The 13,999-nt window shown below is 46.7% G+C and overlaps 1 protein-coding gene across 3 annotated transcripts in view; it reads right to left on the bottom strand.

Annotated features, from left to right (window-relative positions):
• Window positions 1-13,974, bottom strand: part of ATP6V1A (ATPase H+ transporting V1 subunit A) — a 42,283-nt gene extending 28,309 nt beyond the window's left edge. For 2 of the 3 annotated variants that reach the window (XR_003996656.1, XM_030534717.1), the window contains exon 1: window positions 13,857-13,973. The gene's annotated coding sequence lies outside the window, so the exon portion shown is untranslated. Of the gene's footprint in view, window positions 1-2,417; window positions 2,484-13,856 lie in introns of all 3 variants that reach the window. The other variant, XM_030534735.1, reaches the window with a different exon arrangement.
• Window positions 13,975-13,999: the final 25 nt, after the last annotated feature.

The raw sequence follows: 13,999 nt of genomic DNA, 5'->3' as shown, positions 1-13,999 counted from the left end.
ATGGTGATTTAGTGCTGTTAAAATTAAAAGCCTTCTCTTGCTTAGCGAGCAGAAGGGTATTAGCTATGGAGACCAATGTTCTTCTTGGAGTAAGAACTGCTAGAATTTGCTGTGGAAAATAGTTACATGACAACAGCATGCTCTGCACTGCACAAAAAATGGGAGGACGTGCGCCCTGTCCCAAGGAGCCAGTAGGTCTTTGAAGAAGTGTCCTCCATCTTAAAATAGTTGCCTCAAAAACAACAAAATAAGCATACAGTTACTAACCCCTCTCATTAGGACAACAGCACAGATGCTGCCACTCCACCGTGCACATTGCATGGGACTGACATGAAGAATCCTGCTGGCCCAGTGGTTTTGTCTCAGTAAGTTACATGCTGGGATTCAACCTACCATGGTCATTTCACCAAACCAAGAAGGCAGAGGTTTGTTTCAAATGCAGTGAAACTGTCTGATCAGTTTTGATTTCCACCAGGAGACAAGCTTACAGGATCACTGTCCAGGAACCCTTACTGAATTGGCACCACAGCACACATTTGCTGAACTAAGAACAAAAAAGTTTTCCAGAGAAGTTTCTTCAGGCTGAAGAGGTTCTCACCTCGTACTGAGTTACTGTAGCTCCCAACCCATCAGCCAGACTCAGCTGAGTGTGTTTTGTTCACACAGGCCTATGGATCCTGTTGTAAACAGCGCGCCCCTATAAAACGTGTCTCCCTATGCTCATTTTGCCCATTAGGGGAGTGGAATGTAGCATACTGTGCAAATCCAACTGTTTGGCAACCTCAGGGTGTGTGGTCAGGGCCCTGTAATTAGTAACAAACACTATACAGTCATCACTGCAATTAGTTTCCCGTCACTTGGCCAGTTAATACTTCCCTTTCCAATAGAGAAAAACTTTAAAGGAGGGTGGAATGGGGGGAAGGGAGGGGGACATAACAGCTGAATCATTGTAAGCAAATACACAAGTTAAACCAACAACATTTCTGCTTCCTAGGTAGAATAAAGGGTCATTCTCCTTGGGGAATGGAAGCAGAGCCCCCAGAACTCTGTACAAACCATTTGCGATGTGAGCTAATGAAGGCTTACAGTAACCCCACCTGCATACTGCATGGGATTGACATGTTCTAGAATTGCAGGCACCAAGGGGGATTAATGCTGATTTTGCAAGTTTTTAAGGAAGTTTACTATCTCACCGATATAATTATCATGATAAGAATGATATTGGAAGATAGAAAGTCACTGTTGTAGACAGCTTTCCCATGGAGGCACATCACACAATAACTGCCCCAGGCATCTTGCCATCTAAACTCTGATTAAAGATTCTTCTAGCTCTATCAGTTGGCCATTGTTTTGAAAGCCACCAACAGAAAAAAACAGACACTGGTCCTATTTAGATGTTTATATGGCCCATTTCCACAGTAACAGAGATACTGAAACTTTGCTTCAAAGTAGCTCTTAGTTCTTCACTAACTTAGGGTATGGCTACACTTGAAACTTCAAAGCGCTGCCACAGCAGCACTTTGAAGTGCGAGTGTGGTCGCAGTGCCAGCGCTGGGAGAGAGCTCTCTCAGCGCTGCATGTACTCTGCATCCTGATGGGGTTTAGCTTGCAGTGCTGGGAGCGGCTCCCAGCGCTGCGGCACTGTTTACACTGCTGCTTTACAGTGCTGTATCTTGCAGCACTCAGGGGTGTGATTTTTTCACACCCCTGAGTGACAAAGTTGCAGCGCTGTAAAGCGCCAGAGTAGCCAAGGCCTTAGAGCCTACATCTATGTTCAAAGACTCAGATTCCTATTCAAAGTTGGTAGATTTCAGCAGTAACCCAAGAGCTTCAGTAGAAAACTGTACTGTGTTTGACCATGACTGAAAAAACTGACCAATCTCCAGTTTCATACCAGCTAACCTCAGGGTTTAGTCACAATTTAGCTGACTTGACACAGAAGACAGTCTGTCCTCATCTACACTAACTAGGATCAGACATAATCAGCATTATGTAGGCTAACTTAAATTTTGACAGTCATGTTCAGACATGCTGAAGTTTTCTTGTGAAGACAAACCCTAAGTGCTTTAGTACCAAATAACTGTGGAGTGGCCAGCATGGCAACGAACCAAACTGCTAAAATGGCTAGAAATTCTAGAGACTTTACCAAGGCTTACCAACACCTACATGGATCTAAGTTAAAACAATAGGGAGCTAAATCTGTGTTCAAGTCATGTTTTCTTTGTTCTAGAGAATCAGAGAATTTGACATTTCAGTATTTCACTGAAATGAGAATGAACGTTAAAAAAATTAAATTAAATGCAACAATTTTAAATATAAAGCATTTGGGATGCAAAAATAATTAAGAAATTACTGGTAGTTATGGAGAATTAAGTTGCAAGAAAAACAGAGAGGAAGGATAAGGGTTTTTTAGCCACCAAAACCCAAGTTTGGGCTTGTGTCTTCTAACAACTGATGACAGCCTCTTCTCAGAGGGAGGGCAGCTGTTGCAAAAGATAGAAAAGACCGAATTCAGGGTTCTGTATCACATGTGGGGGATGAATGGCTTTACAGTCATATGCCTTGCGCAGCAGCCAGTCTCTGTTCCTCCAGAAGAGAAAGGTTTTCATCAACCTTACTCATTTCAACATTTCAGGCTAAACTCTGCCCTTCCTTACAATCCAGTTAAAGTTAAAGTTAATTGGGTGCAAAGTTACGTTAAATTTTAACATATCTTGTTGCTGAGATACCATATTCTACTTGCCAACCCATAAAAAATGAGAATAAACCATAGTCTTATGCTGGAAGCACACAATGCTGGCCTATATTACTATTTTGTAAGAGATAAAGGCTGTACAAGACCGTTGGAAAGAGATTTTGCTGTTAGCACTTTAGCAAGGACCAAGATTTCACATACATTAATTCATTAAATATACCTGCATCTGGCACAAGCCTCTTCACTGGAAAATATATTTCCTGGACTAATAGATGCAGCAATGAAAGGAAAACTAAACTTGCTAATGACATTTGTGCTCAAGTTCTTAAACAATTTAGTGTGCGGTGATTAGATCTCTTCTAAAGGAAAGAATTTCTAGTTTATTTAACATTACATGCAAGAATATTTAAGATACTGTGATGCTAAAGATTCCTTTGTAAAGAAAGATGAATGTTACCAAATCTTCAGTTTAAGAAAAGGGAGGTTTGAAAGTGGTATCTGAATTAATTTCATATAAAGAGGTCTTTATGAGAAACTGGTCTAATACTATAGGTAAGTACAATAGGACAATTCATGAGTTCCTCTAGGAGAGGTTATGATGAATTTGAATTTGGTCGAATTTGTGAGGTAATGTTGTAAGAGGGGAAAGGGGATATTAAATTATGGCTGAATTTTCAAGGTGGAGGGAGAAAGGGGAAGGAAAACTAGCTAACTTAACTGAGTTGTAGAAATAAGCTCAGTCAGATTACAGTGCCTTAAAAAAAAACAAACAAAAAAAAAAACCAGCCAGCAGCACTTGGAGAATTCCTAAAATGGTGTTAATAATTTTGTGTGCTGCCAAAGTGGTGGTGTATTTTTAAAAATGACATCTTAATTGTGATGTAGTGTAACTAAGTGTTAAGGATCTAGAAGACAGACACTTTTAGGTCCCGCGACTGACAATACAAGAAGTGCGCCCCTTCTCAAGTCATTTGCTGCTGGGTACTTTTTGCATTTCACTAGAGAAGTGTTTTACTTTCCTTCTCATTCATGGACAGCTGGGGTTCCCAATCCTCCAGGACAGTCCTGGAGATCGATCTTGAATGAAAGATGTCATGTGATCAAATCTCCAGGAACACGCCCAACCAAAATTGGCAACCCTACTGACACTATCATGTTTGGGTTCTCAACACTGGAGGAAGAAGGAAAGTTTTTAAATTTCACAGAAACTTGCTTTCATTAGTAGTATTCCTATTTAGGGCACAGAAATGTTGACAAGCCCTGTATTTAAGGCCTCTCAGTAGATGATGTGGCTTTAAGGGAAGTTGTCACATGAGCATGGTTTATGGTAGTGTAATGTTTGAAAGCAGAAGCCCAGTCTCAATGCAACACCCCTCGCCCCAAATATGCAGAATTTTGCATTGAAAGACAGACTGAGCAAGTTTCAGCTCAGCTGCCCAGTGCACTGAGTTTTTCACATGCAAAAGGGGACTCTGGAAGTCCTCCTCAGTTGCCAATTACTTCATTTCAAAACCAGACAGATTTCATGTTGCAGAGGCTCTGAGAACCAATCACTGGAACAGGAGCGGGCAAACTTTTTGGCCTGAGGGCCACATCGGGTTTCGGAGATTGCTCGAAGGGACGGTTAGGGAAGGGGGTTGTGGCCCGATGCCCACACCCTATCGGCTCCTCTCCCCCCAGACTCCTGCCCAATCCAACCCCCATGTTCCCTGATGGCCCCCCCAGAACCCCAGCCTCATCCACTCCTCACCTCTGGCTCCCTGTCCCTTGACTCCCCTGGGGAACACCTACCCCTGACTTCGCCCGAGCCCATCCAATCCCCCCCTCTCATTCCTGACTGCCCCACCCACCAGGATACCTGTCCCACCCAACCACCCCTTCTCCCTGTCCCCTGACTGCCCCAGGGAACCCTTGCCCCTGACTGCCCTCCATTGCCCCATCCAACCCCTCCTCTCATTCCTGACTGCCTCCACCCCCCACACCCCTGCCCCCATTCAACCCCCGTTCCCTGCCCTCTGACCGCCCTGTCTCCCATCCCCTCCCCTGGTCCCCTGACCACTACCCTGAACTCCCCTGCCCTCTATCCAACCCCTCTGCTCCCTGCCCCCTTACCGCGCTGCCTGGAGCGCCAGTGGCTGGCGGTGCTACAGCCGCACCACCCAGCTGGAGCCAGCCACGCCATTGCTACCGAGTAGCACAGAGAATCGGGTCAGGCCGGGCTCTGCAGCTGCTCTGTCCCAGAAGCTTGCAGCCCCACTGCCCAGAGCATTACGCTGGCAGTGGCGCGAGCTGAGGCTGCGGGAGAGGGGGAACAGCAGGAGAGGGGCCAAGGCTAGTCTTGTGGGCCAGAAGCATGTGGCCCACTGGCCGTAGTTTGCCCACCTCTGCACTAGAAGCAGCACTGGAGGGTAAAAATAATTCTATTTTTAATCTGAAGGAGGCAAAGATTTTTTCCCTTCTTGCTTGTTTTTTCTTCAAAAATATCAAGAATGTGAAGTCTTGTTATCCTTTTGTCTGAGAACTTCTTGGCTGACTCAGAAAAGTTGCCTGGGAGCGGTCTCAACTCTAATTAAAGGTGCAATTGTGTTGAATTGTAGAGATCATGCCTCCCAACCGTTTGTCAGTAATTTGCATTTAATAATTGTACAAAATTGTTTTTAAAAATAGCTTCCTCTGTTAAATTTCACTTCCTTACAACTTGAGATTTCATAACTCTAAGAGGTCTGCAGATATCCATAGAGTTTCAAGGCAGTGAAGACAATGCGAAGTATAAATGGTCAGGGGAAAAAAAAAATTCTGCACTAGGACCACTGTTACAGATATTAATTATCTCAAAAAGGGGCAAACAGTGATGCTAAACATTACAAAACTATTTCAATTAGTTGAAACCAGAGAAAAAATAGCAATTTGAGAGAGACTTCAACGAGTAGGTCAATAGGCAACATGATAGCAAATGAAATTAAATCTTTACAAATGCAAAGTAGTTCCCTCCAATGTGGACGATCTGAACTACTCAGATGTCTTACAGTGTTTTTAATTAACTGTATTAACTCAGGGAAAAGACCAGGGCATTACTGTACACGGCTCAGTGTGCAGCAGCAGTCAAAAGAACAAACATACTGGGTTTCATCACAGACAGTAGAGACTACAGAAATTATAATGCCACTATATAATCAATAGAATACCCTCACCTGGAATACTATACCAATTCCAGTCACCATAGCTCAAAGGGCACAACAAAATTACAGGGGTTTCAGAAACGGGTGACAAGAGTAATTAGCAACCTGCAAACATTTTCATGAAAAGAGAGATTTAAAAGATTTGGACTACATATCTTAAAGAGAAGGTATAAGAAAGGATGTAATACAATAAATGGTATAGGTAAAGTAAATTGGGAACTTCTACTAACTATGTCTCATAATACAAGAGCAAAGGGACATTCAAAGAAATTGAATGTGGCAAATTCAAGTTGTGGAACTCACTGCCAAAAGATATTACTAGGCTGAGAGTTTAGAACTCAGGCAAGAGTTAGACATTTAAACATAACAGCTTTTAAAAAAAATAAAGAGTTTTTGGAAGGTCATTGTGAGAGAAGATAACAATATCCTAGACAAACCTTACTAAGTTTCATACTGTTGGGGTTTACTGAACGTAAGAACAGTCGTACTGGGTCAGACCAAAGGTCCATCTAGCCCAGTACCCTGTCTTCTGACAGTGGCCAGTGCCAGATACTTCAGAGGGAATGAACAGAACATGCAATCATCAAATGATCCATCCCATTGCCCATTCCCACCTTCTGGCAAACAGAGGCTTGGGTCTCTATTTTGTATTTGCATTCAAAATACAAATGTTTGAGTGCTATTGTGGGATTGTATAGAACTTCCTCAGGAGGAAGGTGGGATTAATGCATCTTCTGGGAGATATTAGGAACCTCAAAGGCCCTTTGGGGGATAATACATGTGAAAGTATTTCCTAGGAAATCTACAAGGGGGAGGAGAATGCAAATAACTCACCTAGAATCCATCTTTTTGAAGCTGCACTTTGAGCAGATACCCATTGTCTGGCTGATTACCTATTCAGGGTCTCTTCAAAGAACCAAACTGGATAAATGAGTGACACAAAGGATAAATATGAGTGGGGGTCGAAAGACTATTCCTGCCTGAGTCCACATTGCAGGTGGGGTGACCACTGCTAAGCTTTTTGGCATGTGTGTGAGGGTTCTTTGTTTTAAAATGTTTTCTTTGTATTCCTTTTAACTTAAGAATAAAACAGGCTTGCTCAGAAAGAACTGCATGGCAACTTCTACTGCGGCAGTTACACCATGTACAGTCTCTGAAGAGAAGGCAAAAGAAGCCTGCTTCGGCAGCCTGTCTTTTGCTGGAGATTTTACAGTATCCTCAAGGAACCATGCAACCTGGAAATATCTCAGGGAGAAGAAAGAGAAATGCTTAACTCCACCCAAGAGAGGCAACAGCTAGGGACCTGGAAACCTATAGTGGGTGCCCTTGCTGGACCACCAAGGGGGACCTAGGTGCAGTTGCCCTGAAGAAATCAAAGAAGTACACCACTACCTCAATATAACACGAATTTGGATATAACGTGGTAAAGCAGTGCTCCAGGGGTGGGCAGGGCTGCACATTCCAGTGGAGCAAAGCAAGTTCAATATAACACGGTTTCACCTATAACACGGTAAGATTTTTTGGCTCCCAAGGACAGTGTTATATCGAGGTAGAGGTGTATTAGACATTTAAACAAACAACACAAAGTTACAATAAAAAAAGTTTTAGGAAGGATATCAACCCTTAAACTTCAGGACATTTTTAACAGCCGAGGGTTAGGACCCCTAAGGGCAGGATATACCCTTTTTGCCTCTATTACAGAGTGACTCTTCTGAAGCAGTTGGTATGAGCCACTGGCAGACAGGATATTGGACTAAAAGACCACTGCTCTGATTCAGCATGTCAGTTCCTTTTTTCTCCTTCTACTTTCCAAAATGAAAAAAAAGCAGAAAAAAAGTTTCAGGACTTGTGTTTTCACTATGAAGAAACAAAAATAATGGAGATAAGGCCATTTTTTTTCCTTGGTAGGTCACCTTTAAGTCCAATGCACACATAGTGACTAATCACCCCTAGGAAAAGAGGATTAAGTAGTTCTGGATCCACTATTTCCCTAGAATACAACATTAGGAGTTGATGGCTGTACCACAAAGGAAGAGAACTGTTCTGTTTTCCCCTGTCTACTCTACCCCTCTGAAGTAGTCACACTTATCAGAATACACAGTGAGTAAGGGTGAAACACACAAGCATGATATTCCAGCTCAGTCCATTGTCTGGTTTTCTTGATGCTGTTCCCCTCCAATGGGTCATGCGGACTTGACTACTCAGGAAAAAAGAGTCAGCAATATTTTCAAGTCAAAAGAAAATTTTGGAGTCATGTTGAAGGAAAAAAAATGTATATATTTTTGTTCTTCCCCTCCAACAGGAGCTCACATCCAACATGGTCAAACTTGTTTTAACAGAGGCAAAACAGTAGGCAGGATATTGTATAATCCCTTTGCTACTTTAAAGATGGGATCTTTACCTTCCACCTAAAGAGACAGACTTTCTTCGGAGACTTCTGGCCTTAGTCTGATTTCCTGTACAACAGAGCTCACAGGATTTTCCTTGTATATTTCCTGCTTCAAATCCCCTAGCTGTACTTGAACTACAGCATGTTAGAAAAACATTTACTTTTGATTTAAAGATGTCCAATGATGGAGAATCCACCACAACCCTTGGTAAATTGTTCCAGTGGTTAATTACCCTCACTGTTAAAATCTGACACCTTATTCCACTCTGAATTCATCTAGCTTCAACTTTCTGCCACTGGATTTTGTTATTTGTTTTGTCTGCTAGATTAAAGAACCATCTATTATCAAAATCCTGTTCCCCTTGTAGGTATATATAAACTGTGATCAAATCATCCACTGAATCTTCTTTTTGATGAGATAAATAGATTGCGTTTCTTCCATCTTCTCGCTATACAGCACGTTTTCCAATCTTTTGGACATTCTTGCAGCCCTTCTCTGAACCCTCTAAAATTTATCAACATCTTTCTTGAATTGTGGACACTAGAACTGGACACTACTCAAGCAGGGGTTGCACCAGTGCCAGACAAGGAAGTAATATAACCTTCCTACTCTGTTTTCCCATTTAGACATCCAAGCATCAAATTAGCCCTTTGACCAGTGTCATGCATAATATTCAGCTACTTATCCATCATGATATCAGTAACCTGTTCTCTTGATTATATACCATTCCCTCAATCTTTTGTCATTTGTAAATTTTAATGAATATTCATTTTTATATTTTACCTCTAATAAAAACCAGAAAAAAAAGTTATATAGCATAGGCCTAAGAACCGATAGCTGTGGGACACATTCACTTGATGATTCTCCATTTACAATTACACGTTGAGACCGATTAGTTAATCAGTTTTTAATCCATCTAATGTGTGCCATGTTGATTTTGTACTGTTATAGTTTATTAATCAAGATGTCATGCGTACCAAATCAAATGCCTTACATAAGTCTATTAAATCAACACTACTACCTTTATCAATTAAACTTGTATTCTCATCAAAAATATCAATTGTAGCAATTTAGCCAAGATCTATTTTTGATAAATCCATGCAGATTGGCATTACTCACTCTCCTTTAATTCTTTATTAGTTGAGTCCCCTATCAGCTATTCCATTATTTTATCTGAGATCGATCTCAGGCTGATGGGCCTATCTGTGTCTATGCAAGCAAAAGGAGCATGAAAACACTTAATGAAAATTAATAAGAGCCTTAGATGCGGTGTCAGAGAGTTATGGAAGAAGTTAGGGCTTGGTCTACACGTGGAGCTCCTCAGGAATAGGTCCACATGTGGAGACATTTATTCCAGAATAAGACAGTCTGGCCTGGTCTACACTACGCATTTAAACCGATTTTAGCAGCATTAAACCAATTTAACGCTGTAGCCATCCACACAACAAAGCCCTTTATATCGATATAAAGGGCTCTTTAAATTGGTTTCTGTACTCCTCTGCAACGAGAGAAGTAGCGCTAAAAATCGGTATTACCATATCAGATTAGAGTTAGTGTGGCCGCAAATTGACGGTATCGGCTTCTGGGCAGTATCCCACAGTGCACCATTGTGACCGCTCTGGACAGCAATCCGAACTCGGATGCAGTGGCCAGGTAGACAGGAAAAGCCCCGCAAACTTTTGATTTTCATTTCCTGTTTGCCCAGCGTGGAGATCTGATCAGCACGGGTGGCGATGCAGTCCCAAATCCAAAAAGAGCTCCAGCATGGACCGTATGGGAGATACTGGATCTGATCACTGTATGGGGAGACAAATCTGTTCTATCAGAGCTCTGTTCCAGAAGACGAAATGCCAAAGCATTTGAAAAAGATCTCCAGGCTATGATACAGATTCCACAGCACAGTGCTGCGTGACAAGCATAATGGAAAGCCAAAGAATGAAATGGACGTTCATGGAGGGAGGGGGTACTGAGGACTCCAGCTATCCCACAGTCCCCAGCAGTCTCCAGAAAGTATTTGCATTCTTGGCTGAGCTCCCAATGCCTGTAGGGTCAAACACATTGTCCGGCGTTGTTCAGGGTATAGCTTGTCAAAGTACCCCCTCTGCCCCCCATGAAAGAAAAGGGAAAAAAATCGTTCCTTGACTTCTTTCAATGTCACCCTATGTCTACTGAATGCTGCTGGTAGACGCGATGCTGCAGCAGTGAAGAGCAGTATCCGCTCCCCTCTCCTCCCTGGTGGCAGATAGTGCAGTAGGACTGCTCTCCATCATCATCATCAGCCCGTGAGTGCGCCTGGCTGGCCTCAGGTGAAGCTGGCCGGGGGCTCCTGGGTAAAAATAGGAATGATTCCTGGTCATTCCCAGTAGTTGGTACAGAACGGCTGGTAACCGTCCTTATCATAGTAACTGGGGGCTGAGCTCCATCAGCCCCCTCCCTTTCATGTGTAAAGAAAAGATTCTGTACTGCCTGGACTATCATAGCAGCGGGATGCTGGGCTCCTCTCCCTCACACTGCTTAATGCCCTGCCTGGACTATCATAGCAGCTGGAGGCTGCCTCCCCCTCATTTTATCTCAGTAACAAGTCAGTGTTTCTTATTCCTGCATTCTTTATAACTTCATCACACAAATGGGGGGACACTGCCACGGTAGCCCAGGAAGGTTTGGGGAGAAGGGAAGGAACGGGTGGGGTTGTTGAAGGGACACCCCCTAGAATGGCATGCAGCTCATTTCTGCGGGATCTGACACAGAGCGGCTGTGCTCTCTGGTACACTTGTCCCATATTCTAGGCAGGACTGACTATTTTTAGATACCACAAAGGAGGGATTGACTCAGGCAGTCATTCCCATTTTTGTCTTTGCGCCCCCAGCCGACCTCAGCCAGGGGCACCCATGACAGCAGCAGACGATACAGAACGACAGATAACCGTCATCTCATCACCAATTTACAATGGTGCAGCAGACAGTACAGAACAACTGAAAACCGTCTCTACTGTCATGCAAAGGCAAATGAATGCTGCTGTGTAGCGCTGTAGTATCGCCTCTGTCAGCGGCATCCAGTACACATACAGTGACAGTAAAAAAAAGCTGAACGGGCTCCATGGTTGCCGTGCTATGGCATCTGCCAGGGCAATCCAGGGGAAAAGGGCGCGAAATGATTGTCTGCCGTTGCTTTCCCGGAGGAAGGAATGACAGACGACATTTACCCAGAACCACCCGCGACAATGATTTTTGCCCCATCAGGCACTGGGATCTCAGCCCAGAATTCCAAGGGGCGGGGAAGATTGCGGGAACTATGGGATAGCTACAGCATAGCTACCCACAGTGCAATGCTCCAGAAATCGACGCTAGCCTCGGACCATGGACGCACACCACCGAATTAATGTGCTTAGTGTGGCCGCATGCACTCGACTTTATACAATCTGTTTTACAAAACCAGTTTATGTAAAATCGGAATAATCCCGTAGTGTAGACATACCCTCTAAAGCTGCTGGAGCTAAGAAAATTAGAGAACCGCTCCTATGGTCTCATACCACCAGATCATGCCAAGACAAAGGTGTAGCAGGACACTGGATAGGGAGCCATAAAGAGACTCTTCCGATGGGACTGAGTCACCTTATCAGCTGATCTACAGTGGCTTCAAATGACAACGTTCAATGCCAACAAAACCATCCAAACCCCCTTCCCTTAGTTGAGAGCAGTGTTTGGACGAGGTTAGTACAAGAGATTGATTGGAAAGGGGAGACAAGAAAGAGATACTTCATATCTCCTATCAAAGTAGCAGGAAGCATACAGCCAATGTAGCTCTAGATTAAAGAGATTCAAGAGTCATTTTGTGTTCTCTTACTTTCCCATTGCTGAAATGAAAGTCCTCTGGGGCCCTCGAAATTGCTGTGCTAAATCCTACAGGGAGGACCCACTCAAGATTAGGTTCAGCACAGCAGCCTAATCACATTTATAGGGGTTACTTGTGCAACACCAGACATGGCAATGGATCCGCTGTGCTAAACGCTGCCACCTTCCAGCCTCATGTTAGCCACCACTGCTCTGCATTTCAGGGGAGAGGTTCCATTGCTTTTATTTGCCAGGCTTTGCCCCTGGACCGCAGCAACCGGTGCACATCTTCGTTCACCCAGCAACCAGCAGGGTGCCCAGGCCACCGGGTCACGTGTCAGCCCCGCAGCCCAGCCTCCCCCACGCCCTGCTGGGTCACCCCGTAACCACTGACCAGACACAGCCCCGCAGCCCAGCCTGCCCCATCCCCTGCTGGGTCCCCCCGTAACCACTGACCAGACACAGCCCCCGCAGCCCAGCCTCCCCCACGCCCTGCTGGGTCACCCCGTAACCACTGACCAGACACAGCCCCCGCAGCCCAGCCTGCCCCATCCCCTGCTGGGTCCCCCCGTAACCACTGACCAGACACAGCCCCCGCAGCCCAGCCTGCCCCATCCCCTGCTGGGTCACCCCGTAACCACTGACCAGACACAGCCCCGCAGCCCAGCCTGCCCCATCCCCTGCTGGGTCACCCCGTAACCACTGACCAGACACAGCCCCGCAGCCCAGCCTGCCCCATCCCCTGCTGGGTCACCCCGTAACCACTGACCAGACACAGCCCCGCAGCCCAGCCTGCCCCATCCCCTGCTGGGTCACCCCGTAACCACTGACCAGACACAGCCCCCGCAGCCCAGCCTGCCCCATCCCCCGCTGGGTCACCCCGTAACCACTGACCAGACACAGCCCCCGCAGCCCAGCCTCCCGCACGCCCTGCTGGGTCACCCCGTAACCACTGACCAGACACAGCCCCCGCAGCCCAGCCTCCCGCACGCCCTGCTGGGTCACCCCGTAACCACTGACCAGACACAGCCCCCGCAGCCCAGCCTGCCCCATCCCCCGCTGGGTCACCCCGTAACCACTGACCAGACACAGCCCCCGCAGCCCAGCCTGCCGCACCCCCTGCTGGGTCACCCCGTAACCACTGACCAGACACAGCCCCGCAGCCCAGCCTCCCCCACGCCCTGCTGGGTCACCCCGTAACCACTGACCAGACACAGCCCCCGCAGCCCAGCCTGCCCCATCCCCTGCTGGGTCACCCCGTAACCACTGACCAGACACAGCCCCGCAGCCCAGCCTGCCGCACCCCCGGCTGGGTCACCCCGTAACCACTGACCAGACACAGCCCCGCAGCCCAGCCTGCCCCATCCCCTGCTGGGTCACCCCGTAACCACTGACCAGACACAGCCCCGCAGCCCAGCCTGCCGCACCCCCTGCTGGGTCACCCCGTAACCACTGACCAGACACAGCCCCGCAGCCCAGCCTCCCCCAGCCGGCAACGCGCGCGAGGGACCCCGCGGCCCCTGCAGCACCCCCCCCCACGCGAGTCGCAGGGCCCCCCAGGCCAGGGCACGGGAGTGACACCGGGGGACACGCGCTGGGACGCGGCCGGTCTCGGTACGTCACTGCGGCCCTGCACCCCCGGCCCGAGCCAGCATCGCCCGGTGGCGTCACGAGCGCAGGGAGGGGGAGAGACCCCGCGCGCTCGGAGCTTCGCACATCGGCCAGGTGATCGCGTCTCGCGACCGGGGGGTGAGGGGCTCACCTGTCGCGGGCGGGAGCAGCCGAACCACTTCTTTCCGCTTCTCTTCAATAGCAGGCAGCGGCGATCAGCTGCTCATTCGCCCATGCGGCGCATGCGCCTTGTCACGAGCGTAGTCTCTGCCCCCGGAAGTGAGCGAATCGGGA

Source organism: Gopherus evgoodei, chromosome 1 (genome assembly GCF_007399415.2).
Source record: "Gopherus evgoodei ecotype Sinaloan lineage chromosome 1, rGopEvg1_v1.p, whole genome shotgun sequence".
Lineage (NCBI taxonomy): Eukaryota > Metazoa > Chordata > Testudines > Testudinidae > Gopherus > Gopherus evgoodei.
This window is presented reverse-complemented; position numbering and strand designations above follow the sequence as displayed.